The 26,506-nt window shown below is 49.2% G+C and overlaps 1 pseudogene; it reads left to right on the forward strand.

Annotated features, from left to right (window-relative positions):
- The first annotated feature begins 3,551 nt into the window (after nucleotides 1–3,551).
- LOC130111459 (zinc finger BED domain-containing protein 4-like) lies at nucleotides 3,552–22,934 on the forward strand (annotated as a pseudogene).
- The last annotated feature ends 3,572 nt before the right edge of the window (nucleotides 22,935–26,506 follow it).

The following is a 26,506-nucleotide window of genomic DNA, read 5'->3' on the forward strand; positions in this document are numbered from 1 at the left end:
GTGCTGCCATCTTTGACTCCAGATGCCTTTATGAGCATGAGATAAAGCTTGTTTTAGTGAAATGCTCTTTTAAATTACATTAACAGTAATGGTCACGGCAACAGGGGTTTGGGGTAGAGAAAGAAGGGATGGGATGTAAGCCAGGCGTAACCCCTTTTTTTACCTGGTGTTATAATGCATACAGGAGTCACACTCTTACATCAAAACAGGATCCTAGATTCTAAGTAGTCGATGGTGAAATGGCTGAAATTCCTGTCTACCCCTAAATGTCACTAGGCTAGTGTTATTATTAGAATAGGTAACTATTACATGTGACTGAGAAGCATTAACAAGAAAAACTGGAATGGAAATATGACACATTAAGTAGCACGGTTGCCTCCACTGCAGATATACTATACCCACAATTAAGGTAGTATATTATGTATTTCCCCAGAATTTAAATGAGAAATATTCTGATGCCTATTATCCTATAGGTGTGTGCGCAATTGCTGATCAAGCCTGTGATGCCTCTAGTAAAAGGTGTAATGCACCAGTGGTGTTCCATATTACTTAGCACATTGACCAGCACTCTTAATCAGTTAAAGTGAGTAGCCAGTACACCCAAGATATAATTAAATAGAATAGTAGATTATTTATTAATTGATAATAGTTATAGTTAATAAAATAAAACGAAATAAACAAAAAAATGGGATATATTTGAGAGCAGAGGGTGAAACCAATGTTCACCCCCAGGTGGCAAAGTGGCTCTCTCTGTCTTAAAGTGATATAAAATAAACCAAAAGAAAACAAACAACTCCCTTATCTGGCTGAAGCCTACAACCATTACAGTGTGATTTAAACAAATAAACTGTATAAAGGTCATAAAAAATGAATCAAAATTGATTTACAGTGTGTATAAACAGTTTCAACAATCCCATCAGCAAAACCACTTAGTACTGTCGATATTATAAACCAAGCGCTTGCCGTTGGGGCCCGTTGGTGCACCGAGGCAACTTCAACCGCTCGCTCCTCGGACCGCTGTCAGCTCCCTGAGCCGATGGTTTTACCTCAGTTCCCGTAGTATACAACAGCAGAAACAAATGGTTTTCTGTGACTACAGTTTTTTTTAACTTAGTATAAAGTCTTTAAGGTACTCTGGCCGCTTCTGAACTACCCTCCGTGGGTAGCGAGTGATGCCAGGGGTCTCCAGGCGCGATGGTGGCATTGGGGGTGCCCTGTCCGTGTCGGTGTGGGCAAACCCGCTGGGACCATATGGGCTCAGTCTGTTGAGGTATGATGCTGTCGTGTCGTGTTCGTGTTTACCCCAGTTCCCGTAGTATACAACAGCAGAAACAAATGGTTTTCTGTGACTACAGTTTTTTTTAACTTAGTATAAAGTCTTTAAGGTACTCTGGCCGCTTCTGAACTACCCTCCGTGGGTAGCGAGTGATGCCAGGGGTCTCCAGGCGCGATGGTGGCATTGGGGGTGCCCTGTCCGTGTCGGTGTGGGCAAACCCGCTAGGACCATATGGGCTCAGTCTGTTGAGGTATGATGCTGTCGTGTTCTGTAGCAGCAGGCGTAGGTCGAGCTAGTGAGGGGGGCACTTGCTTGATGTGTGATGTGTTCCTTGTCACCACTCGCTGCTCACGTTGTGCAGTGACCATTGTTCCTTTCACTGCAATGACTTGGAACGGATCAGGATGGAAAGGGGATTGGAACTTGTTCAGTCTTTTGACTGACACATGGTCTCCCACTTTCAGAGCAGAGGAAGGACGACAGAAGCGTTTGTCGTGGTGCCCTTTCATCTTCTCTTTTGCTTGTGTGTCTTTGGCTCTCATGAGCTCGTCCGGGACAGTGGACTGGACACGGCAGTGTTGTGCGCGCTTGCCTACCGAGCATTGCTGTGGCAGGGGGCGTCCCAGTGGAGCAGTGCGGTGTTGTTCTGTATGCTCGCAGGAAGCGATTCAGTTCTTTTGAGTGTTTTTGTGCCCCAGTGTTGCAATCCTGAATGTTTTTTTCAGGGTCTTCATGAATCTTTCCACCTCGCAATTTGCTTGGGGCCAGTATGAAGTTATCTTTCTGTGGTGGAATCCCAGGTATGCAGCAAACCTGGAGAACTCTTCAGAGTTGAATGGTGGACCGTTGTCGCTCTTGACGACTTCTGGAATGCCATATGCTGAGACGATTTTGTCAAGCTTTGGTATTACAGCTTTGGCGGATGTGGTGGCTACTGTCTCCACCTCAGGGAACCTTGAGTAATCATCCATCACTACAAGTAGGTACTCTCCATTTGGCAAGGAGCAAAAGTCAATATTCACTTCAGTCCAAGGTGCAGCTGGCAGAGGAGTCATCTGAAGTGGTACGTGAGACTGTGTCGTGTTTGTTACTGCCTGGCAGGCAAGACAGGTTTTGATGCAGTCCTCTGCCTTTTGGTCGATTCCTGGGAACCACACTTTCTCCCGGAGTAGTTTCTTTGTTTTCACCACCCACTGGTGGCCTTCATGGGCGATGTCTATCACCCAGTTGTGCACTGAGGAAGGTATTACAAGTTTATTCCCTCTCAGCAGGAGATCAGATGCAGACACTTCCTGAAAGCCAAACAGGCTCTTGCTGCTTATTTCCCACCGAAGAAAAATGTGGACTTCGAAGTTTACAAATTCAGACAAGCTACTCAATCCGAAAATGAAACAGTTGGGGAAAATACTACGTTCGCCTATGCACACTGGCGGCATCCCGTGAGTTCCCTACTGTTGACGCAGAAATCAGACGTCACATCGTACAAAGCTGCAGATCACACAAGCTGAGAAGGCAAGCACTCGCCGATCCCACAATGACATTGACAAAACTCCTTGAAATAGCCAGGCTGAATGAAGCATTTGAACAACAAGCACTTGCAACGGAAAAACACATTGACACTGGCTTAGATGTTTTAGCATTGCGCCATCAAGAGCGAAAGAGCCAGCAGCGAGCCCGGCATCCGGCATCAACAGCCCGAAATGCACGCGCACGCGGGTGGACCATTCCCGGTGGACCATTCCCTCACCAAGGCGAGTGCCTAGCATATGGACACGCATGGCGCAACTGTGGTAAAAGAAATCACTTTTCGAAAGTGTGCCGGTCACAACGGAGACAAAACGTGAACTCGCTCTCGTCGGATGGCCCCTCAGACTCGGCCTACTCACCTCATCTCAATGAAGACGGGGAGGTACACACTCCTCCGTGTACCTCTTCACACTGGGGGACCCAGCCGTCGCAGCGCCAAAACGGACCATTCAGGTAAATGGGTCCTCACTCGAAGTGCTAGTGGATACTGGAGCTTCTGTCAATGTAATGGATTTTAGCACTTTTCAGTCACCCCCAAACCCTCCCGTATTGCAGAGCACGTCAGTCAGGATTTTTGCATACGGCTCACACACGCCTTTGCCAATGCGTGGGCAATTCCGCTCACAGCTCAGCTTCCGAGACAGGGTGATCTCAGAGACATTCTATGTGGTTGACAAGTCAGCGATTCCTGTTTTGAGTTGTCAGACTGCGATTGCCCTCGACCTAGTCATCCTGGTCAAGTGTAGACATGCCACTAAAGCCTCGGGAGAGGTACTCTGAAGTTTTCCAAGGCATTGGGAAATTCAAGAACCACCAGGTAAAGATCCACATCGACACAACTGTACAACCAGTAGCTCAGACGCATCCCATCCTCGTCGCCATTGTAATGTCCACAAATACACGGGACGACTGTGTGAACGAATAACTGGGGCTTTATTTTATCACGTACTGTCGTTCATACATCCATGCTGTGTGTCCTGCATGCGTGATTTTTTTTCGTACCCGTTTTCGAGCGCGTTATTATTTTTCTCACCTGGATTCCGGGAAGAACCGCCCCTACTATATCTCTGATTGGCTAACCCTATCCCTAACCCTAACCTTAACCAACCTAACCAATGGAGGCAACGAGTACTAGCCGATCAGAGGCAGAGTTCCCGGAAAACGGGTATGAAAAAAAATCAAGCGTCCTGCATACATGCTTGTTTTTCCTCCTACTTCCGTACTCACCCCATAACCATTTGCTTCTCTTAAAGAGGTATTCTCAATTAAAGTCTGAACATCACATGTGCGTTCGTCAGTGCAAGTGTAGGCCACTCACAAGCACCTCCGCTCAGTCCACGAACCGTCACCCTCCAGCTGCCTCCTGGCTAGCAGCCGAAGCAAGTCCAGTGAGCACCACCACCAAGGAGGCGCTCAAGCCCGCCACAGTCCGCTCCTCCTCACAAACTCAGAAGATCCCTCTGAAGGGAAACAGAGCTAGCTCACAATGGCTAGCAAACTAGCCAGTTAGCTAAAAACAGTAGTTAGCTAACTAGCATTACTCAAATAAACACTGCGAAACTCAATATCACGGAACGAGAACACGCACGGATGATCCGAATGACCAACGCTGTTTTACAATTGTGGGCCTATGTACACAAATATACTGTAGCAAATTCTGGGGCAGCCTGGCCAGGCCGTCACAGCCGGGACGTGAACCCGTATCTCCTGCACCGCGGGCGACAATGTTAACTAGTTGCCTAAAGGGTCCGACCCGTTAGCCAAGGGCTACCGAGCCTATTCATCCGTGATCGTTACAATACGTTATACTTGGTCTCCACAAAACCAGGGGTGACACACGAGAAGTAACCTCTCTCTTCAGCGTGTAGACTCGGACTTCCTAGATTTCTCCGCGATTTCGCGGCTACAGTGGATTAACAAATTATGATTGGCTCTTTACAAAATTCAAATAAAAACACATTAAATGATTGGCTCATTACAAAATTTCACATCAACAGCGGGAATCTTTAAACTACAAAGCATCCTGGTAAATGTAGTAACGGCAGAAACAAGATACAGGACATACAGTAGAAAAAATACATATATAGTGTACATTAATCATATTTTACAGGTCCTTACACTGGTAATGAGCACCGGTTGGCTCTAACCCATGGTGCATGTCCTACGAATAGAGAAAACATAAAGAACAAGCCTACATAAACTTTTGAATACAGATCTATGTAATATTGTAGCGAATCCGAGTACTGCCAAAGCCGGGATATGAACACGTAATTTCCGCACCGCCTATGACATCGCTAACCGCTCGACTAAAGGGTCCAACCTGTTAACCCGCTGCCAGCGTTTCTACTTATCCATGCACGTTACACTACCCCCTTTCTCGGGAAAGCGCGTCCGCGCGTATCCCACTTCTGACACCGACATAGCGAATTCGGGGGGTCGACCGCAGGAACCGCCGCAGCCGGGCCGCGAATCCGTATCTCCCGCACCGCGGGCGACATCGCTAACCGTTCGACTAACGGGACCGACCCATTAACCACGGGCTAGCGAGCCTATCTATCCGTGTACGTCACACTACCCCGCTCCTTCGGGAAGCGCATCCGATGGAGGGGACCGCCACAGCCGGGACGCAAACCCGTATCTTCTGCACCGCGGGCGACAACGTTAACCAGTCGACTAAGGGGTCCGACCCATTAGCCAAGGGCTAACGTATCTGCTTATCCATGCACGTTACAATATCATATAGGCTATATTTTGTGTACTAGAAGTGATTCATCAAAAACGATGCAAAAATAATGTCGTGTATGATTCAACACACAGGTGTTATATGTTTGGCCTCAGAACAGCATTACGGAGCTCGCTATGTTTCAGAAACTTTGTTAGTAAATGTAAGCAAAAGAAAACACTCCCTTGAACATTTCTGTTCTTCTGAAAATATTGTAGTGAAGTTGCTACCCCGTCAGAATTGTGCCAGTTGTCCTGTTTTACCCATCATGCACTGCGTGCAGATTGTCAGTTGTTATTCTATGTTTTGTAAGTGTTTTGTGCGGTTTTATGTGTTTATGTGATTACTATTTGTTGTGGTGTAATTTTAGTTGTCATTCTGTTGTGTTGTGTTGTTTAACCTTGGAACTGAAACCCTGAACAACTTTGTTGTTGTTCGAGTAGATGACGCCCATGTATTGTGTCATGTTTCTGTGAGTTCTTGTTTCTGTGCGAGTTCAGTAAAGGGGCTGCAAAGTTACCTTTGTCGTTGCTTTTACATTCGCCACACTGTTGTCAGAAGTGGGATTGCAGCCAATACCCACAAATCGAAGATGGCAACGTCAAGAAGAAGCTTCGATATAAAGCTCCGGGAGAATGAGGACTTAATCGAGTGTCTGGAAAAAGAGCTTTCCCGGGGAGAGAGCATCGCCGCTCGGAAGATGTCCCGCGGAGGAAGGGCTGACGGAGCCAGCGCCCCCCGTCCTTCAGGACCCAACACGGCCGGCCGGTTCAGCGATTCGGAGGCGGCAACTGCCGCCGAGAAGTCGCGGCCTATATACTCTGATTTCAACACCGATCATGTCACCGCCGGCCACCACCCACCCACTACCAACAGCCGTCATTCCGCCTCCGGCCGACGCCATGTCATCGCCGGCCGCAGTTGTCTCCACCGCCGTCTCATCGCCAGCGACGGCCGCCGATGTCTCCACCGCCGCCTCATTGCCGGCGCCGGCCGCCGCCCATCCACTATCAACAGCCGCCATGTCGCCGCTGGCCGCCGCCATTACGTCACCGTCACCACTTCGCTGACCAACGTCACTACAACCCCAGCACCCCCTGCTAATGTGATGCTGCCATCCCCAAGCATCTTCAAGCTCCCACGGTATGCGGGCATCACAGCACTGGAGCCATACCTAACTCAAGTGAAACTGGTAGCAAGTCACAACCAGTGGAGCACCCAAGACACTGCTGCTCATGTTGCCCTGGCGCTCGAAGGGAATGCGCTGCAGGTATTGCTCGACCTTATGCCATCAGAACAGCAGGATTACGAGACACTGGCCGCTGCTTTAGACCGACGCTTTGGTCAACGGGTCTCTACTGACAGCATGCGAGACCGACTGGCCCGCCGGCGCCGCCAAGAGGGCGAGACCCTGGGAACCTATGCAGCAGACGTGCACTTCTTTGCACATCATGGCTACCCCACCTTTGATCCAGCAGCTTGTGACGAGTTAGCCCTGAGTGCCTTCATCCAGGGGCTCACTCCAGAGAGGTTGAAGGAGCACCTCTGCATCACGGCACCTACAGCCTTCAAGACTGCATTGGAAGAGGCAGAGAGGGTGGAGGCTGTGATGGCCCCACACAACCAACCAAGACCCCGAGTGCGTCAGGCTGAGGTCCACACAGATGAAGGAGACGTCGAAAGAGGGGTCGTCTGCCAGGCTTGTCCGTCACCACGCCGAAAGCAACCAGGCCGATGCCAACCACCCTTCAGACCTTGGTCGCCTCGTGATCCATGCTACCGCTGTGGAGAAGCGAGGCACAAGGCCCGTGACTGCCCTGCCCCTGCACCACGACGCTGTAGCACTCCCCAGTCGGAAAACTAGAATGGGGTGGCACCGCGGAGAAACTGCTACCCAGCCAACCGACCATATCCCCCATTAAGAACTCTTCCCAGATCGGCAGAGTGGGCCACGCACATGGTCTCTATCTTTGTTGCTCCATTGGTGGACACCGCTGCTGGGCCCTTGTGGACACAGGGTCCACCATCTCCATTGTGCGTCCAGGGGTGCTGCCAGAGACAGAGTGGAGGCCCACCACCTGTAAAATCAGAACTGTGACTGGGGAACTAACCAGCATGCTAGGGAAGAGAACACTGCAGGTGCGGGCAGGGAAAGTTGCAGCCACCCACGAGTTTTGGTTGGCTGAAATACAAGACCCTTGCATCATCGGGCTGGATTTGCTGACTCGCTGGGGGGCTCTGGTCGATGTGTCGAGTAATGCCATTCACCTTGGCACAGAGACCCTGGCCCTCCGGCGCCGTCCAGAGAGGAAGGTGGGACGTATCCACATCCAGCCAACTCCACCTGTCACCATGCCGCCGCCACCGCCCCCACCTCCACTGCCAACCGAGGGGATGACGACACTGCCCAGCCCACCAACAATGACGACGACCCTCATTGAGGCTACCATTCCTCAGACACCCTCGCCGGACACTGTTGCCGCCATCCAGGATCTGTATCAGCGGAGCAGTGAAGGGCTGGACCCTCAGCAGAGTCAACAGCTGAAAGACCTGCTCCAACAGTTCGCTGAGATTTTCGCTTCACGCGAAGAGGAGTGCACTCAGACCAACCTGGTGCAGCACACAATCGACACTGGTACAACCCCACCCATTAGACTGCGACCCTACCGGTTAGTGCTTGCCAAGCGTGAAGCTGCAGAGCGGATGATTCTAGAGATGGCTGCGGCCGGGGTGATAGAGCCATCCAATAGCCCTTGGGCCGCCCCTGCCATCCTGGTCAAAAAGAAAGATGACACCTGGAGGTTCTGTGTGGACTTTTGTCGGCTGAACAATGCAACTCGCAAGGACTCCTACCCCTTAACCCGCACTGACGACACCCTGGACCACATCGCAGGGTCACAGTGGTTCAGCTAACTTGACCTACGGAGCGGTTACTGGCAGGTGGAGCTGGCACCAGAAGCCAGACCCAAGACGGCCTTCACCATCGGTCAGGGACTCTGGCAGTTTCGTGTGATGCCCTTTGGTCTCTGCAATGCCCCCGCCACGTTTGAGAGACTAATGGAGAGGGTGCTGGCTCACATTCCCCACAACCGGTGCGTGGTTTACCTTGATGACCTTCTGGTTCATGCCGCTGACTTCGAGCTGGCCCTAGAGAACCTCCGTCAGGTCTTCCAAGCCATTCGGGGGCCGGGCCTGGGCCTGCACCCCAAGAAATGCAACCTCCTTCGACGTGAGACCAAGTTTTTGGGCCATGTGGTGGGGGCAGAGGGCGTGGCCCCTGATCCTACTAAGGTGGAGGCGGTCGAGAAATGGCTAGTTCCGCGAAACGTCAGCGAGGTGCGCAGCTTCACGGGGCTCGTCTCCTACTACCGACGTTTTGTCCGCAACTTTGCCTCCATTGCCAGTCTCCTACACCGTCTCACCGAGAAGGGACGGGAGTTCCACTGGGACGCCAACTGTGCAGCCGCCTTTGCCCGGCTCCGCACCGCCTTGATCACTGCACCCATCCTGGCCCTTCCTGATCCTAAGTGCCGCTTCATCGTGGATACAGACGACAACAATGTGGGGCTGGGGGCCGTCCTGTCTCAGGAAGTTGCTGGGGGAGAGAGAGTGGTGGCTTACTACAGTCGTGTCTTGAGCCGCCCTGAACGCAATTACTGTGTTACACGAAGCGAGCTCCTCGCGGTGGTCGCGGCGTTCAATCATTTTCGCCCCTATCTCTATGGCCAGACCTTTCTCCTGCGGACGGATCATGCGGCCCTGATCTGGCTGCTCAGCTTTAAGGAGCCCGAAGGCCAGGTGGCTAGGTGGATTGAGGAGCTGCAGAGCTACGACTTCGAGACCCAGCACCGAGCTGGGCGCCTGCACCGGAATGCAGATGCCCTCTCCCGTCGTCCCTGCAAGGATTGTAGACATTGTGAGCGCCAAGAGGAGCGAGACAGAGCAATCCTCCAAGTGTCCACCACACGGCAGGTTGAGCCAGAGGAGGCGTGGCTGATGGCAATGGACAAGCAGTAGTGGCAAACAGCACAGGATAGTGATCCCACCCTGGCCAGGGTGGGACAGTGGGTCGACGCCAAGGCACGCCCCCACTGGCAAGCTGTCTCTGCCATGTCGGTGGAGACCAAAGCCCACTTTTCCCAGTGGGCCACCTTGGCCCGGCGTGATGGACTGTTGTACCGGGTCTGGCAAGCACCGGGCCGGGGAAGAAGTGTGTGGCAGTTACTGGTGCCCAAGGACTGGCCCCAACGAGTGCTACGGGCAGCCCACGGCTCGGTGGGGGCAGGTCACTATGGGGTGGCAAAGACGCTGAACAAACTGCGCCAACGGTTCTACTGGGCCGGATGCAGGCATGACACTGAACTTTTTGTGCACTGTTGTGATGCCTGCACTGCCAAGAAAGGACCAACCAGACGCTCCCATGCCCCTCTACAACAATATCAGGTGGGGGCCCCCATGGAACGGGTCCATGCGGACTTTCTTGGCCCATTTCCCACCACAGACAACGGAAACCGGTACGTCCTTGTGGCCATGGACTACTTTACCAAATGGCCTGAGGCGTATGCAGTCCCAGACCAGAGCGCTGCCACTACAGCCGAGCGGCTGGTATGTGAGATGTTCTGTCGGTTCGGTGCGCCCGAAGAAATACACAGCGATCAGGGGCGGAACTTTGAGGCACAGGTATTCGCTGAGGTGTGTCAATGCATGGGGGTAAAGAAGACCAGGACAACGCCCCTCCACCCCCAGAGCGACGGACTGGTGGAGAGGTTCAATCGAACGCTCACAACACAACTCGCTATTGTCACCTCACGGCACCAGCGAGACTGGGACTGTCATCTACCCCTGGTCCTGTGGGCATACCGGTCGGCAGTACAAGAAAGTACTGGGTGTACACCGGCCACGCTCATGTTCGGGAGAGAACTGCGGACCCCTGTGGACTTAGCCTTTGGCACGCCCCCGGGTACTGACCTTCCCAAGATACCCGGTTTCGAGTACCTGCGGGACCTCCAACAACGTCTGGCCAAGGCACATGAGTTTGCTCGGCAGCATCAGGAACAGGCAGGTGCAAAACAAAAGCGGGCATATGACACTCGTTGTCAGGGCCGCTCCTTCACCCCAGGAGCAAAGGTGTGGGTCTTCAACCCAACCCGGAAGAGAGGAGTCTCCCCCAAGCTCGCCAGCCAGTGGGTGGGGCCCTGTGAGGTGTTGGAGCAGCTTTCGGATGTTGTGCACCGGGTGAAACTGTGTGTCCGGGGGCAGGTGGTAGTTCTGCACTGGGACCATTTGGCACCTTACCGCCCCTTGGCTGAAGAACCTGTAGATCAGTTTAGCCCACCTGGGACGGTCCCTCCTACACCCACAGGCCCTACCAACCAGACAGACAGTGGGGAACAGGGACCCGTGCCCCCGCGGCGGCAGAGACGGCTTCCCCTTCGCTATAGGGACTTTGTTGTCGGCTGAGGACAGGCGACACGCTGGAGGGGTAATGTAGCGAAGTTGCTACCCCGTCAGAATTGTGCCAATTGTCCTGTTTTATCCATCAGGCACTGCGTGCAGATTGTCAGTTGTTATTAAATGTTTTGTAAGTGTTTTATGTGGTTTTATGTGTTTATGTGATTACTATTTGTTGTGGTGTCATTGTAGTTGTCATTCTGTTGTGTTGCGTAACCTTGGAACTGAAACCCTGAACAACTTTGTTGTTCGAGTAGATGACCACCATGTATTGTGTCATGTTTCCGTAAGTTCTTGTTTCTGTGTGAGTTCAATAAAGGGGCTGCAAAGTTACCTTTGCCGTTGCTTCTACGTTCGCCACAATATCTTACATTTGGAAAAGCTGTGCATCAAAATGTGTATATCCATCCACTATCCAAACCGCTTATCCTGCTCTCAGGGACGCGGGGATGCTGGATCCTATCCCAGCAATAATTGGGTGGCAGGTGGGGAGACACCCTGGACAGGCCACCAGACTCGCTCGCTCTCTCTCTCTCTCTCTCTCTCTCTCTCTCTCTCTCTCTCTCTCTCTCTCTCTCTCTCTCTCTCTCTCTCTCTCTCTCTCTCTCTCTCTCTCTCTCGGGAAGTGTCCTGAGATGATTTAGTTTCTGGAATCTGATGTTACTGACCATGTTGGTCTTTGTGTTGTAATTTTATTGTAATTTTTATTAAAGTATTGTTAAAACTCTCTCGCTCTCTCTGTCAGTGGAAGTGAGCGTGCGGAGCAGACGCCCGAGAGCGGTTGTGAGCGTTTATCTATCTTTTTTGCTATTTTCTCTTTGCAAATATTGCACATAGTGTGTTTTGTAGGGGTACTGGTTTGGTTTGTGTATATAAGGAGGTTTCAAGAGGTCTTGTGTGTGTGCGTGTTTTCGGTCGACCAGCGCCTGCTGGTCGGCGTGCTAAACGCCGGTATGGAGTTTACCAAACTCACCAGGGAACATGGGCTTAAAGTGTCGCCCAGTTTTCCGTGTTGGGTGGAGGACTGTGCTTTGGCAGTCGAAGAGGTTGTGGGTCACAGCAGCGTTAAATCTGTTGCTAGGATAAACGGCGCTGTGGTGATTTTTGTCAACGCTGTAGCCAAAGCAAACAAAGTGGTTGAAGCAGCGTTGTTGTTAATGACAGCTTCGTGTCGGTGTCGCCGCTCACCTCGCCGTCGACAAGAGTCACCATTTCAAACATCCCGCCGTTCATCTCCGATGAGTTTTTGACAAGAGAGCTGTCGAGGTATGGGTAAGTAGTTTGGAAACTGGAAACAGGAAACTGTCGTCTGGCTGCAAATCGCCGCTGGTGCGACATGTAGTTCACACAGACGACAGGTTCAAATGATCCTGAACAAAAAGGACCTAGACTTGGGTGTAGCTTTTAGGGTGAAGGTAGATGATTTTGACTATGTTATCTTTGTAAACTCTGGGAGCTTGAAGTGTTTTGGCTGTGGAGGAGAGGGTAATTTGTTTCGGGCATGTCCTGAGAAACACTCCTCTGAGGGCAAAGGACAGTGTGAAGGAGGGAGGAAATAAACAGGGTGAGACCAGGCAGAACAGTGAAGAGACAACAGGAAAGGGACAGAGTGAAACCAGGCAGGGCAGTGAAGAGACAACAGAAAAGGGACAGAGTCCAGACCACACTGACAAAACGGAACCACCCGAACTGAGTGGAAAGTCTACAAAGGAAAACGTAAATGCTGAGAAGGAATCACGAAGTGAACAGGCAGTGGCATCAAACACTACAGGTGGAGTTGCAGAAGGTGTAGTGTTGAGCAGCGATGAGGATTTGGTGGAGGACGAAAAAGTCTGTAGGTTTCCTGTACTAAAGAGAAAGCAGTCGGCTAAAACGAGTGGCTCTCACGCCAAAAGAGGAGCATTGATAAGGGAGAGAAGCAGGCAGTACGAGGAACAACTGTCTGAGGTTGAGTTGGGTATGGAGGAAGAGGAGGATGACGGGGACTGTGGTATAGACAGCCAGGTACCTGTATTAAAGGAAAAACAGCACGAGGTACAAATGTCGGGAGATGAGTCTAAGGAGGAAGGTGATGGTGTAGACCGCCAGCCTCACACTTCTTCCCAGTTGTCAGGGGCAACGAATCAAGAGTACTATGATGCACGCAGAATCAAGAATGTCTTACAAAAAACAAAAAATTTGAGAAATGTCAAAATTGAGGATTTTTTTGTAGACAAAGAACTGTTTATGCACTCTGTTAAATCTCAGATGAGAAAAAAAGAAGAATGGGGCCACACTGATCAGGAGATGTACAGGTTGAGGAAAATGGTTCTGAAGCTCAAACAGGAATTACAGTATGAAGAGTCAGAAGCAGTATAGGACAAGTCATTTCCCGTTCTGCTCAATGTTGTTCTTTTGTCATGTGTTTCTTCTCTCATCAGTCTCGATAGCCAACTTCAAAGTCTCAACACTTAACCTGAATGGAGCAAGAGGCGTGAGAAAGAGAGCATGTCTTTTTGAATTTGTAAAACTAAAGCTCGTTGACGTCATGTTTGTCCAGGAAACACACAGTGATATAATGAATGCCACTGACTGGAAGAAAGATTGGGATGGTGATGTTGTCCTAAGCCACTTGAGTAAATGTAGTGGAGGAGTGGCTCTCCTCTTTTCTAAAAACTTTTTACCACAATCTTATGTGGTAGAGGAAATAGTGAGAGGTAGATTGATGGTAGTTACAGCCAAGTATGAGTCCTTCACTTTGGTGTTTGTAAATGTATATGCTCTGAATGCAGGGCCTGACAGAGTTCAGTTTTTAACCTCAGTGCGGTTTTGAATTAGTGCGGACCTGAAGAGTTTCTGTTTCTGGGAGGGGATTTTAACTGCACAAAAAATGATAACATGGACAGAAATCATATTGAACCTCATGCTGCCTCCAGACGTGCAATGAAGCAGTTGATAGTAACTCATAGTTTGGTTGATGTGTGGAGAGAGAGATACATGAGGATGTTAGGCAGTACACCTGGGTTCATAGTAGAGAAGCATCTTTTACTATGGCACGGCTGGATCGTTTCTATTCTTTTAGGCATAATGTCAGTATTTTTAATGAATGCAGGATTATGGCCGTAGGTTTTTCAGATCACTCAGATCACTCACTGACATGCAATATTTTTATTGCAAAAGTCGAACAAAAGTCTGCTTATTGGCATTTTAACACTGCTCTGCTACTAGATGCACACTTTAAAGAAACCTTTAAAATTTTTTTGGAATATTTTCAAAACTCGGAAAGGGGGGTCTACGTCTTTGAAACAATGGTGGGATTATGGGAAAGTGCCGATCAAGCAGCTTTGTCAACAGTAGACTCTCAATGTCTCTCGTGACATTACCAAATCTATGAGGGATCTAGAGACTGAAATAGTGGAGCTGCAGACTTCAGCGGGGTCCAAAGGAAACCGAGGCTGTGTTGAAGACCTCAACTCCAAACAATCCTTGCTGGTTGACTTGCTGGGTGTTAAGGCACAGGGGGCATTGGTCCGGTCTCGTTTTCAGAGTGCTGCCCTGATGGATTCACCTTCAAAGTTTTTCTTCAGCCTGGAAAAGAAGAATGGATAAAGCAGGTTCATTCACGCCCTAAAGTCAACAACAAGACACCTGCTGACTACGGCCAATGAGATCCAGAAGAGAGCTGTGGATTTTTACTCTCTTCTGTACAGCAGTGAGTACACCGAGAATGAAGGGGCATTTGACTCCTTCTGCAGTGGGCTGCCCAGAATCTCAGAGGAGAGTAACAAGGAGCTAGCGGGTCCTCTGACTGCAGAGGAGCTGTCTACAGCGCTGCAGAGCATGCAGGGGGGGAAGACCCCTGGGATTGATGGACTCCCACCGGAATTCTACAAGGTTTTTTGGTCTGAGCTGTGTGACGACATCATTGAGGTCGTCACTGAATGTTTTAATGACTCCTTCTTGCCCCAGAGCTGCAGGAGAGCTGTTCTGACATTGTTGCCAAAAAAAGGCGACCTGCAAGATATGAAGAACTGGTGTCCGGTCTCTCTCCTGTGTGTAGACTACAAACTGCTTTCCAGAGTCCTGTCCAACAGACTGAAGAAGGTGATAGACCAAGTCATCCATCAAACCCAAATCTACTGTGTGCCCGGTAGGTCCATTGTTGACAATGTGTCACTAATTCGGGATGTTTTGAAAGTCTCTGGTCCATTGGGCTTTGATGCTGGTCTGGTTTCATTGGATCAGGAAAAGGCGTTTGACCGGGTTGAGCACCAATACCTTTGGAAAGTGTTAGAAAGGTTTGGCCTCAGCCCTGGACTTGTTGCCAAGATTAAGGTTTTGCACAAAGATATTGAGAGTACTGAAAATTAATGGTGTTTTGTGTAAACCTTTCAAAGCATGTAGAGGTGTAAGACAAGGCTGCTCATTGTCGGGCATACTCTATGCGCTTTCGATTGAACCCTTATTACACAATTTTCGCTCTTGTATTGGTGGTCCGTGTTTGCCTTATTTTGGCACAAGAGTTGTCTTATCTGCATATGCAGATGATATAGTCATTGTCATAAAAAGTCAAGATGATGCTGATCTGATTGAGAAACTTGTGGAAAGGTTTGGGAATCTTTCAGCTGCGAAAGTAAATTGGGCAATAAGCGAAGCCTTAGCAGTTGGAAAGTGGTCTGCAGGTCTCCCTCAGCTGCCAGGGGGGCTAAATTGGAAGACGGGAGGTTTCAAGTACCTAGGAGTGTTTCTGGGTGATGACCAGACTGTTTGGAAAAACTGGGAGGGGGTGGTGGAAAAGGTGGAGGGGAGATTATAAAAGTGAAGATGGCTGTTACCACAAATGTCTTATAGGGGAAGGGTTTTGGTTGTTAATAACTTGGCAGCCTCCACCCTCTGGCTCAAGCTAACCGTTTTAGAGCCCCCTGCTGGATTGCTAAAAAAAAGTGCAGTCTATTTTTGCGAACTTTTGTTTTGGGATAACCTGCACTGGGTACCACAGAATGTACTATACTTACCAAAAGAGGTGGGAGGGCAGGGTTTGGTGCATCTGGAGTAGGGATAGACCGATTATCGAACGGGCCGATTATCGGCGCCGATATTTGGCATTTTGACGCATAACGGCATCGGCCTTTTTTTAAAATCCAACGGCCGATAAGAGATCAATTTAAAACGGGGTTATTTTGGCTCTGATGCAGGCGCGCCTCTCTGTCTGCTGTCACTACTCTGTCTCTCCAGCATTGTCCCACCCACAGCACTATCTGATTGGTTACACGCAGAGCCACGGCACGGGTAACAGCCAATCAGCAGTGATAGCTGTGCATGCACAGTGCTCACACACGGGGGGGAGGAGAAAAAGTTTTGCCGAATCTGGAGAAGGTCCGGACTCGGAGAGCAGATATATGTTTCGAGGGTAAGTTAAGGCAGCAGACTCTCCCGAAATTGTAATAAACGTCCCAGTCCTCTACAACTCACAATTACTAGTAACATTACTGTGAGCCCATTAACATTATATAAACATAAGCGGCAGCTCTGCTCGATCGCAGTCCCTCCAGACGTGCCTGTTAATCACTTGAAACAAGGTTGCTGATAATATCGATATGGAAATAGTCCGTGATAGTAGAAGTCTGTGTGTGTGAGTGAGAGAGAGAGTAAAAACCTAATGAACTCAATTCAGTCCAGTTTTATTGCAGGGAAGCACGTTGAGGTGAAGGCTGATTAGCTTTTAGCGTAACGTTAGCCCACCGCTCCGCTTTCTCCTTCTCCAAGCCAGGAGGCTAGCCAGAATAAACCGGGAAAATGTCCTGCCTTCACAAAGCAGCAGAGTGTGTTCTGAGCACCTTCATTGAGGTTATAATCTAGCCAGATCAAATGGATTAATGCCAGTGTTGACAACTAACGTTAATGTTATTGTCACGTTAGTGTAGCAGGGTAACAAGCCATAAGCCGGCTAGTTAGCTAGCTGGCTGGTGTGGAGTTAGAAAACAACGAGACAGGAGACGTGAGAGTAGACGTAGTCGAGGTAGTTTACTAGCTCCAACTTTGCATGTCATAACTTCAACAACGACACTGAACTCTGTACCGGAAGCGGAAGTGCATTATCTGACCCCTCGCCTCTTCCCTTAAAGGTACACTGTCCTCTTAGGTGAATGTCTCTAGTTATATAGATGTGGGTCACCACACTGGCCCCCCCAGAATTCACCTACACAAAACAATGCAAAACAGCAAAAGCACAAGTCATGAACATAAAAATAGACTCTACAACAGAACAGTCAATGACATAGTGCAAAGTCACGGGGAAAACAAGTGACGAGTCGGGGGGCGGACCCTGCGGCCATAACGGCTGCGCTTCACAGGAGGGGAAACAGATGGGGCCGAAACCCGGGCCATAGGCGGGGCCGAAGCAGGAACAGAGGCAGGTGCCGGGACCGACCTAGGAGGGCGTCCCCGCCGCGGGGGTAGGGCCAATTGCATTTGCTCCCCGATGTGCAAGTGAGCGGGCTTGAGACGGTCGATAGCGACCCGCTCCGGCCTGCCCCCCATGTCCACCACAAAGTTCTTATCCCCTGCCTCCAGGACGCGGAAGGGCCCGTCGTATGGGGGCTGCAGCGGGGACCGATGGCTGTCGTGCCTAATGAAGACGTACCTCGCCGATGGCAGATCCTTGGGGACATAGGACCGGGGGAGGCAGTGTTGAGACATCGGAACGGGAGCGAAGGCACCGGCAGCGCTCCGGGACGCACTGAGGTGAGAGGCGGCCGACCAGGGAGCCGTAGCATCCGGAAGAAACTCCCCCGGAACTCGCAGGGGCTGGCCATACACCAGCTCAGCGGAGGAGGTCTGGAGGTCTTCCTTCGGGGCCGAACGCAGGCCGAGCATGACCCATGGGAGCGGGTCCATCCAGTCGCAGCCAGTGAGGCTTGCCCGCAGAGCGGCTTTCATGTCCCGATGGAACCGCTCACAAAGTCCGTTGCTCTGCGGGTTGTACGCCGTAGTGCGGTGGATCTTCATCCCCAGGTGCTCAGCGACCGCCGTCCAGAGCTCCGAGGTAAACTGGGAGCCCCGGTCACTCGTGATGTCACCCGGCGTCCCGAAACGGGCAACCCAGCAGCCGATGAACGCCCGTGCTACCTCTGCTGCCGTCGTGGAGGACAAGGGAATAGCCTCTGGCCACCTGGTGGCCCTGTCCACAATAGTGAGGAGGAACGTATAACCACGGGAGGGGGGCAGGGGACCCACCAGGTCAACATTGACGTGGTCAAACCGCCTCTCTGGAACCACAAACGGCGCCAAAGGGGCCTTGGTATGGCGGTGCACCTTGGCGCGTTGGCACGCCACACACGAGCCGGCCCAGGCTCTAACATCCTTACGGAGCCCAGGCCAAACAAACTTGACGCTCACCAGCTTGGTCGAGGCCTTCACTCCCGGGTGGGAAAGGCCCTGGACGGTGTCGAAAACTCGGCGCCGCCAGGAAGTAGGCACCAGGGGGTGCGGTTGACCGGTGGAGATGTCACAGAGGAGGGTGGTGTTGGCCGCGTCGAACGTCACGTCCTCCAGCCGTAGCGCCGTAGGGGTCGACCGGTAGTCTTGAACGGTCGCGTCCTTGGCTTGGTCCGCTGCCATAGCGGCGTAGTCGAGTCCCAAGTGAACGGCGTTAACAACCGCCCGTGAAAGGCAGTCGGCGACGAAGTTATCCTTGCCCGACACGTGTTGTATGTCCGTGGTAAACTCGGAAACCGCCGCGAGATGGCGCTGCTGACGCCCAGACCACGGTTCTAAGGTTTTGGCCATACAGAACGTCAGCGGTTTGTGGTCCACGAAAGCGGTGAACTGTCGGCCCTCCAATAGGAACCTAAAGTGTCTGGTTGCGAGGAAGAGACCCAGTAGTTCCCTATCAAAGGTGCTGTATTTGCGCTTGCTCTCACGGAGTTGTTTACTGAAGAACGCCAACGGCTGCCAGCCCCCCCCCCCCACTGCTCACACACGGCCCCCACGGCGTAGTCGGAGGCATCCGTTGTAAGGGCTATGGGGGCGGCAGGCGACGGGTGAGCTAGCAGCGCAGCGTTGGCCAGCGCGGTCTTGGCGGCCACAAAAGCCTCGTCCATCCCCGAAGACCAGTCCAGCTCGTCCTTAGACTTCTTACCCCGCAGGGCCTCATACAGGGGACGCATGATGTGGGCGGCACGGGGCAGGAAACGGTTATAAAAGTTCACCATGCCCAGGAATTCCTGCAGCGACTGTACAGTGCGGGGGCGGGGGAACATGGTGACAGCCTCAACCCTGGCAGGGAGGGGAACGGCCCCCTGTGGAGTGATGTGGTGCCCGAGGAAGGTGATGGACGACTCCCCGAACTGACACTTAGCTGGGTTGATGATGAGGCCGTGTTCGCTGAGCCTGTCAAACAGCTGTCTGAGGTGCGTCATGTGTTCCTCCGCCGACGCGCTGGCCACGAGGATGTCATCTAAGTACACAAACAAAAATGGCATGTCGCGGAGCACAGAATCCATAAGGCGCTGAAACGTCTGCGCCGCCCCTTTAAGGCCGAAAGGCATACGTAAAAACTCAAAGAGCCCAAAGGGTGTGATGACAGCCGTTTTTGGGACATCCAGTGGGTGGACCGGCACTTGGTGATACCCCCGCACTAAGTCGATTTTGGAATAGATGGCAGCGCCCGCCAGGTGGGTAGAGAAATCTTGTATGTGCGGTATGGGGTACCGGTCGGGGGTCGTGGCATTGTTTAGGCGACGGTACTCCCCGCACGGGCGCCAACCCCCGTTGGCCTTAGTAACCATGTGAAGAGGGGAAGCCCACGGGCTGTCAGAACGGCGGACAATGCCGAGGCGCTCCATAGTCGAAAACTCCTCCCTGGCTATTGCGAGCTTGGCTGAGTCGAGGCGTCGGGCCCGGGCGTAAACTGGGGGGCCCACTGTGGTGATATGATGTTCCACGCCGTGCTTGGCCACCGCCGAGGAGAAGATGGGTGTGGTGAGCTCGGGGAAATTTGCGAGCAGGCGTTGGTATGGATCCCCGGTGGAGAGTGTGTTAGCGAGGCACAGCGCTCCAGCGCCCCCAAGCGTGCAGGGGTATGACGCAAAAGAGACGGCATCAATCACGCGACAGTTTTTAACATTATTTGTGTTGGCGGAGTCAAATAAATTATGAAATAAACTAGCTAATCATTATCTGTTGTCGCTTATTACTGTTAACTAATAAATGCCGCTTGTAGAATATTGTACAAAAGTAATATCACACTCGATGCCGTGCTGTTATACTGGCCGCGGTTCGTTCTGAGTGACGTCATGGAATACTATGAATGGGGAGAATGTCTGTTATGGTAGAGAATAGTGTGTTTGTGGAAGCCACATGAGAAACTCTACAATTCACTACTACTAACGTTACTGTGAGGCCAAATACGTTAGTGGCAGCTGTCTGTTCCTATGATAAACTGATCATTAAAGTGAAGATGCTGTAGGCTATTTAGTGTTTTTAACGGTTTAATCACTTGAAACAAGGTTGCTGATAGTATTGATAGGGAAATAGTGATAAAAGTAAGCAAAGCACCGTCTGTCTGAGAGAAAACTGTAAGGCAATAATGGCTGTTTAACTACCAAGTTATTTTACTTTATCTTTTTCTGTGTTGATTGAGAGATCCCAAGCAGCAGAAAATGACATATTGTTAGATTAAGTGTGTCCCGAAGCTGTCTTTGATAGTTTCTTGTAGAGAGGAGCAGGATATTGCTGTTTAAGACTTAAGACATAATGTAACTGCATCATAAAGCCTACATGAACTGCATGGTGTTCAAGGATGAATAGTCTCTCCTATTGCTATTGTACTATTTTTTCAGATATAGTTACATTAATCATTATTAATGTAGCAGCCTAGTTTTGAATGACAGGGTCCCTGCTATCACATGTTGTTAAAATGTAACATTTACATAATAAAATCAACTACAGGCTTCCCAAATGCTGTAATAAATGAAACATGATGAGTTGAGCATATGTCAGCATGTGGCCCCACTTTTAACTCTCTCTTTTTTTCAAACCCTTATTGCAGATGGATAGACTTCAGTTTAAAAGTGCAGTATGGAAGTATTACACTCAACCAACACCAGGGAAGGCAGTCTGTAATACATGCAATGAAGGTGTCAGCATGGGAGCAACAACTGGGAAAAACAAAAATACTTCAAACCTGTGGTCCCATCTTAGGATTCATCACCCTGAGTTGTATGAAACAGCACAGAAGAAACGGGAATCTGAATCTCATCAGGATGAGGCAACTTCATCTCAGCCAACAATAGAGGACATGTTTCAGAAACAAAGAAAGTGGACAAACTCAGATGACAGGTCGAAACTAACGGACAAACTAGTCCTAGAGATGATAGTCACTGACAACCAACTGTTCTCGGTGGTGTCTGATGTTGGCTTTAAGCGCCTCATGGCTGCAGCAGAGCCATGATGTGCACTGAAAAGTGACAAGTATTACCGAACTGAGAAGCTGCAAGAAGTTCACCACAAGATTGTGGACAAGATCAAAGCGCTGATTCAACCAGAGAATGCTGGCTACTTTCTCTCCTTCACCACAGACTGCTGGTCTGGTGTGACAGAGTCTCTCATGAGCCTGACATGCCATTTCATCGATGCTGAATGGACAAGAAAGCAGGTCATATTAAATACAAGAGCGATGCATGGGTCCCACACTGGGGAATACCTGAACGAGACATTCCTCAATATGCTTGAGGACTGGAAGATAAGCAAAGACCGTGTAGCACTAGTGCTTCGAGACAGCGGAGCCAATATTGTGAAGGGGATGAGGCTAGCTGAACTCCCAGACCTCAGCTGCACGGCGCACACCTTGCAACTTGTGGTGAATGACGGTCTGGCAAGTCAAAGAGCCGTCACAGATGTCATTGCAATGCTTAAGAAGTGTGCCACACATTTCCACCACTCCATTCTGGCCAAACAGCGTTTGCGAGTCATTCAGAGGGAACTTGGCCTGCCAGAGCACAACATAATCCAGGCTGTTCCAATGAGGTGGAACTCAACGCTCCACATGCTGCAAAGAATGCTGGAGCAAAAGCGTGCGCTTACCATCTACTGTGGTGAACATGGAGGATTTGCAGGTCCTAATGCTCACCAGTGGGACCTTGTGTCCAATTTAATTGAAACTCTTCTCCCAATAGAGGAAGTGACACTTCAGGTGAGCCACAGCAACTCATCAGCATCCTGCATCATTCCATGCCTGACTGTGCTGAAGATGCTTCTTCAAGATGATGAGGGGCCCTCCACAAAAGGCATCAGAACGCTCAGGCAAGCCATGAGGGAGAGCCTCGACAAGCGTTTCTCAAAGACACAAAAACTGTGGTGCTGGCCTGTGTCTTAGATCCTTGTTATAAGAGTCATGCATTCTCCTCTGCCACGACATTGAGCAAGGCCAAAGGATGGTTGAAAGAGGAAGAGGACGCTGCCACACAACAGACCACTCGAGAGGAGCATGCTGCCACAGAAGGAGCCAATATGGAGGAGCAGGCTGCCACATAAGGAGCCAGTATGGAGGAGCAGGCAGCTGCATATGGGACACACGAGAATGACGGAAACATCCACAAAAGGCAACGGAGAGAACACACATCCTTCTGCAGCCATGTTGATGAGATGTTCAGTTCTCTGCTGGCACATCACACTGGTGACCTGCTGGCCAGTAGCTGCGTTGAGGATGAGCTACATCTGTACCTCAAGGAGCCAGTGATCGACAGGCATAAAGGGGACCCACTCCAGTGGTGGAGACAGAATGATGGGCGCTTCAAGCTACTTGCGAAACAAGCAAGAAAGTTTCTTTGTGCACCACCCTCATCAGTCCCAAGTGAGCGAGTCTTCAGTGAAGTCTCTGCAATTTATGAGAGCAAGAGAAGCCGTCTCACTGGAGAGCACGCTGAACAACTCTGCTTTTTGCACCACAATCTGGGGCTGCTCAATTGGGACTACTAATTGATTTTAGACTCACATTTCTGTGCAAATTTTATTTAAATCTGTTTTATTTACTTTATAAAACTGCAGGGAACTATTTATTTAAATTTTCAGTTAACTTTGTAAGAGATTCTGCTGACCCTGGGAACTCCCTGCACTTTTTGTTTTTGTTTGAACTTAAAACAAAGATAAGTGAAAGATTAATATTTCAGTTATATTGAAATTTTGGACAACTTTATTTACTGTAGACAACTTTAGGGAGCTATTTATTTGTTTAAGTTTTAATTTAACTTTATAAGACATGCTGCTGAGCCTGGGAGCTCCCTGCACTTTTTGTTAGAATTTTAAAACAAAGATGTCTATTAAAAAAACCTTTAACATGTTGCAAATCTGAAAAGCTGTTTAATAAACATATGCTTAAAGGCATTTAAACGAAGTGAAGTGTTGGAGTTTGTATTATTCAAAATTTTGACGCCAATATTTTCCCTTTTACTGCAAATTAATATCGGCTCCAAATATCGGTTATCGGCCTCCTTGACTACTAATAATCGGTATCGGTATCGGCCCTGAAAAAACCATATCGGTCTATCTCTAATCTGGAGAGCAGAGTAGCAGCCTTTAGACTACAAATCATACAGTGTTACCTCACAGGGCCTGATGATGTGCTGTGGAGACCTCTCATGAGTGTTATTTTAAAGAAGGTACAGGGTTTGGGTTTAGGCGCTTCTTTGTTTCTAACAGACTGTGCTTTTAAGAACATGCATGACCTGCCACCTTTCTATCGAGGATTGTTTAAAGCTTGGACTCTGTTCAAGTGGCGCAGACTGGAGCCTACAGTATCTCTGTTTTGGCTCCCAGAAGAACCTCTAATCCATGTGGCCAGACTGGACGTTCAGGATGACAGCAAACCAGGTCTCAACCAGAGGCTATGCTCAGCTGGAACGGTTAAGTTGAAGCACATTGTGGATGCTGCAGGTCCAATGCTTCTTGACACAGAGGCAACGGCTTCACTGCTGGGCTTGAGGTCAAGCAGACAAACCAGAGACGTTCTGAATGCATGGCTTAAAAGACTCACTAGGGAGGAACTGGACATGCTGCATGACTATGCCATTGGGACCAAGGCTCCTGATAATGGAGATCCGTTCCCTGAGTTGGGCCTTCAAATGGACCAGACTGGTCTAACGAGACCTTTGCCGGCCCCAAATTTGACTACTAAAATGGACCTTTATATGTTAGATTGAAAGGTCTTGTACAAATGTTGTGTTGTTGCCATGAATAAGAAAATGCTGCATGAGAGAAAGGACACTGTATGGAGAACAAGGCTAAAAGTGGCAGATGATTGTAAGCCAGTGTGGAGGGTGCTGTATAAAGCCCCACTGAACAAAAGGTCAGGTGACTTGCAGTGGAGGATCCTGAGGGAGCGCTGGCAGTCAGTAGTTTCATTTCTAAGATTAACCCAACTGTTTCTGTGACGTTTCCTTTCTGTCAGTCGCCAGAGACAATGTTTCATTGTTTGGTGGAATGTGAAAGACTTCAGGAGCTCTTTGAAGCTCTACAAATCATATTCTCACACTGTGATGAAAGATGGAATGAAACTGTTTTTATCTTTGGCGGTAGGTACAAGAGGAAGGATGCGGAAAAGTGGCAACTGTTAAATTTTGTAGTGGGGCAAGCTAAGTTTGCGATTTATAGGAGCAGGAAAAGTCTGATTAATAATGGTTCGGAGGAAGATTTACTTCCTTTGTTCATTGCAAAGTTGAAGGCGAGAGTCCGAGTGGACTTCAGCTTCTTTACCTTAATGAACAACTTGGATGAATTTATTTCATGGTGGTGTTTCAGTAAAGCCATTTGTTCAGTCAATGAGAGGCAACTGGTGTTTCATTCTGTTTTTGCATAATATTTCTTTTGACCCTTTGGGAGTATGTGACTTGGACCACTGTTAAAAAAAAAAGAGACTTTTTTAGACTGCTTAATGTGAAGGAGTTACTCGTGTTGATGTTGTGAAATGGATGTGTCTTTGTTGGTTTTTTGTTTTTAAAAATTCAAAAAAAATTCCCTCTCTCTCACTCACAACAGTAGGAAAAGTGCTCAACGAATAAGGAGAAAAATAATCCAGTGAGTCAAGTAAATTCTTTATGAGACAGTACAAGCCTGTTTCATGCCATAAGCAATCATCAGCTGTCAATAAAATTAATTATTTTACTTATGGCATGAAACAGGCTTGTACTGTCTCATAAAGAATTTACTTGACTCACTGGATTATGTATGTATGTGTATATATATCGCCCCCCCCCCCCGAAACCGTCAATGGTGTTGATAAAAGTGCTCAACAAATGAGGGGCGGAATATCAGTATAGATGTAGGGAAAAAAACCTTTTAATACATAGTACAAGCTTGTTTCATGCGTCGCGCACTCATCAGCTGCTAATGTGATTCAACAAAGAGAACACAATATTGTTTTCTTTGTTAGATAAATAAAAATAATAAAATTGACAGCTGATGATTGCTTATGGCATGAAACAGGCTTGTACTGTCTCACAGAATTTACTTTATTTACATCAATAAACACCAATAACCAAGTTCCACTGGCAACCATACATGCCCATTTCATAACACTACCTCCACCATGTTTGACGGATGATATGGTATGCTGAGAATCATGAGCTGTTCCTTTTGTTCGCCACACTTTTCCTCTTCCCATTCTTCTGGTACAAGTTAATCATTGCTTCATCTGTCCAAAGAACCTTGTTCCAGAACTGGGTAGGTTTTTAGATGTTTTTAAACACAGCCTAATCTGGCCTTCCTGTTCTTAAGTGACACCAGTGGTTTTCACCTTGTCGTAAACCCTCTGTATTTATTTTCATGCAGGCGCCTCTTGATTGTAGACTTGGACAAGGATACCCCCACCTCTCAAGAGTGTTTTTGACTTCACTAGATGTTGTGAATGTGTTTGTCTTCACTAGGGAAAGAATTCTGCGATCATCCACTGTAGATGTGTTCCGTGGTCTTCCAAGCCTTTTGGTGTTGCTGAGCTTGCCAGTGCATTCTTTCTTTTTAAGAATGTACCGAAATGTTGATTTGGCCACTCCTGAAGTGTTTACTATCCATCTGCTAGATTTCCTTTGCTTTTTCAGCCTAATGATGGCCTCCGTCACTTGTATTGATACCTCTATGGACTTCATGTTGAGAGTCCCGATGAACAGCTACCAAACGCAAATGTTAATACTTGGAATGAACTCCAGACCTTTTATCTGCTTAATTTGTCATGGAATAATGATGGAAAAGGTCTTACTTGCCCATGAAACCACCTGTTCGTCAAGTGTCCCATTACTTTTGATCCTCTGAAAATGGGGTGACCATGTATAAAACTGGCTGTAATTCCTGAACGGTTAATGCAATATTTTTTGTCCAACTCCTTAAATTAAAGCTGAAAGTCAACACTTCAATCACATATTGGTTACTTCATTCCAAATCCACTGTGGTGGTGTACAGGGGCAAAATTACAAATATTGTGTCACTGTCCAAATACTTATGGACCTAACTGTATAAAGGACTGATTGTTAATATTATGTACCGGTGAGTTTCGGCTGCTG

The sequence above is a fragment of the Lampris incognitus genome, chromosome 1 (genome assembly GCF_029633865.1).
Source record: "Lampris incognitus isolate fLamInc1 chromosome 1, fLamInc1.hap2, whole genome shotgun sequence".
In the NCBI taxonomy this organism is placed as follows: Eukaryota; Metazoa; Chordata; class Actinopteri; order Lampriformes; family Lampridae; genus Lampris; species Lampris incognitus.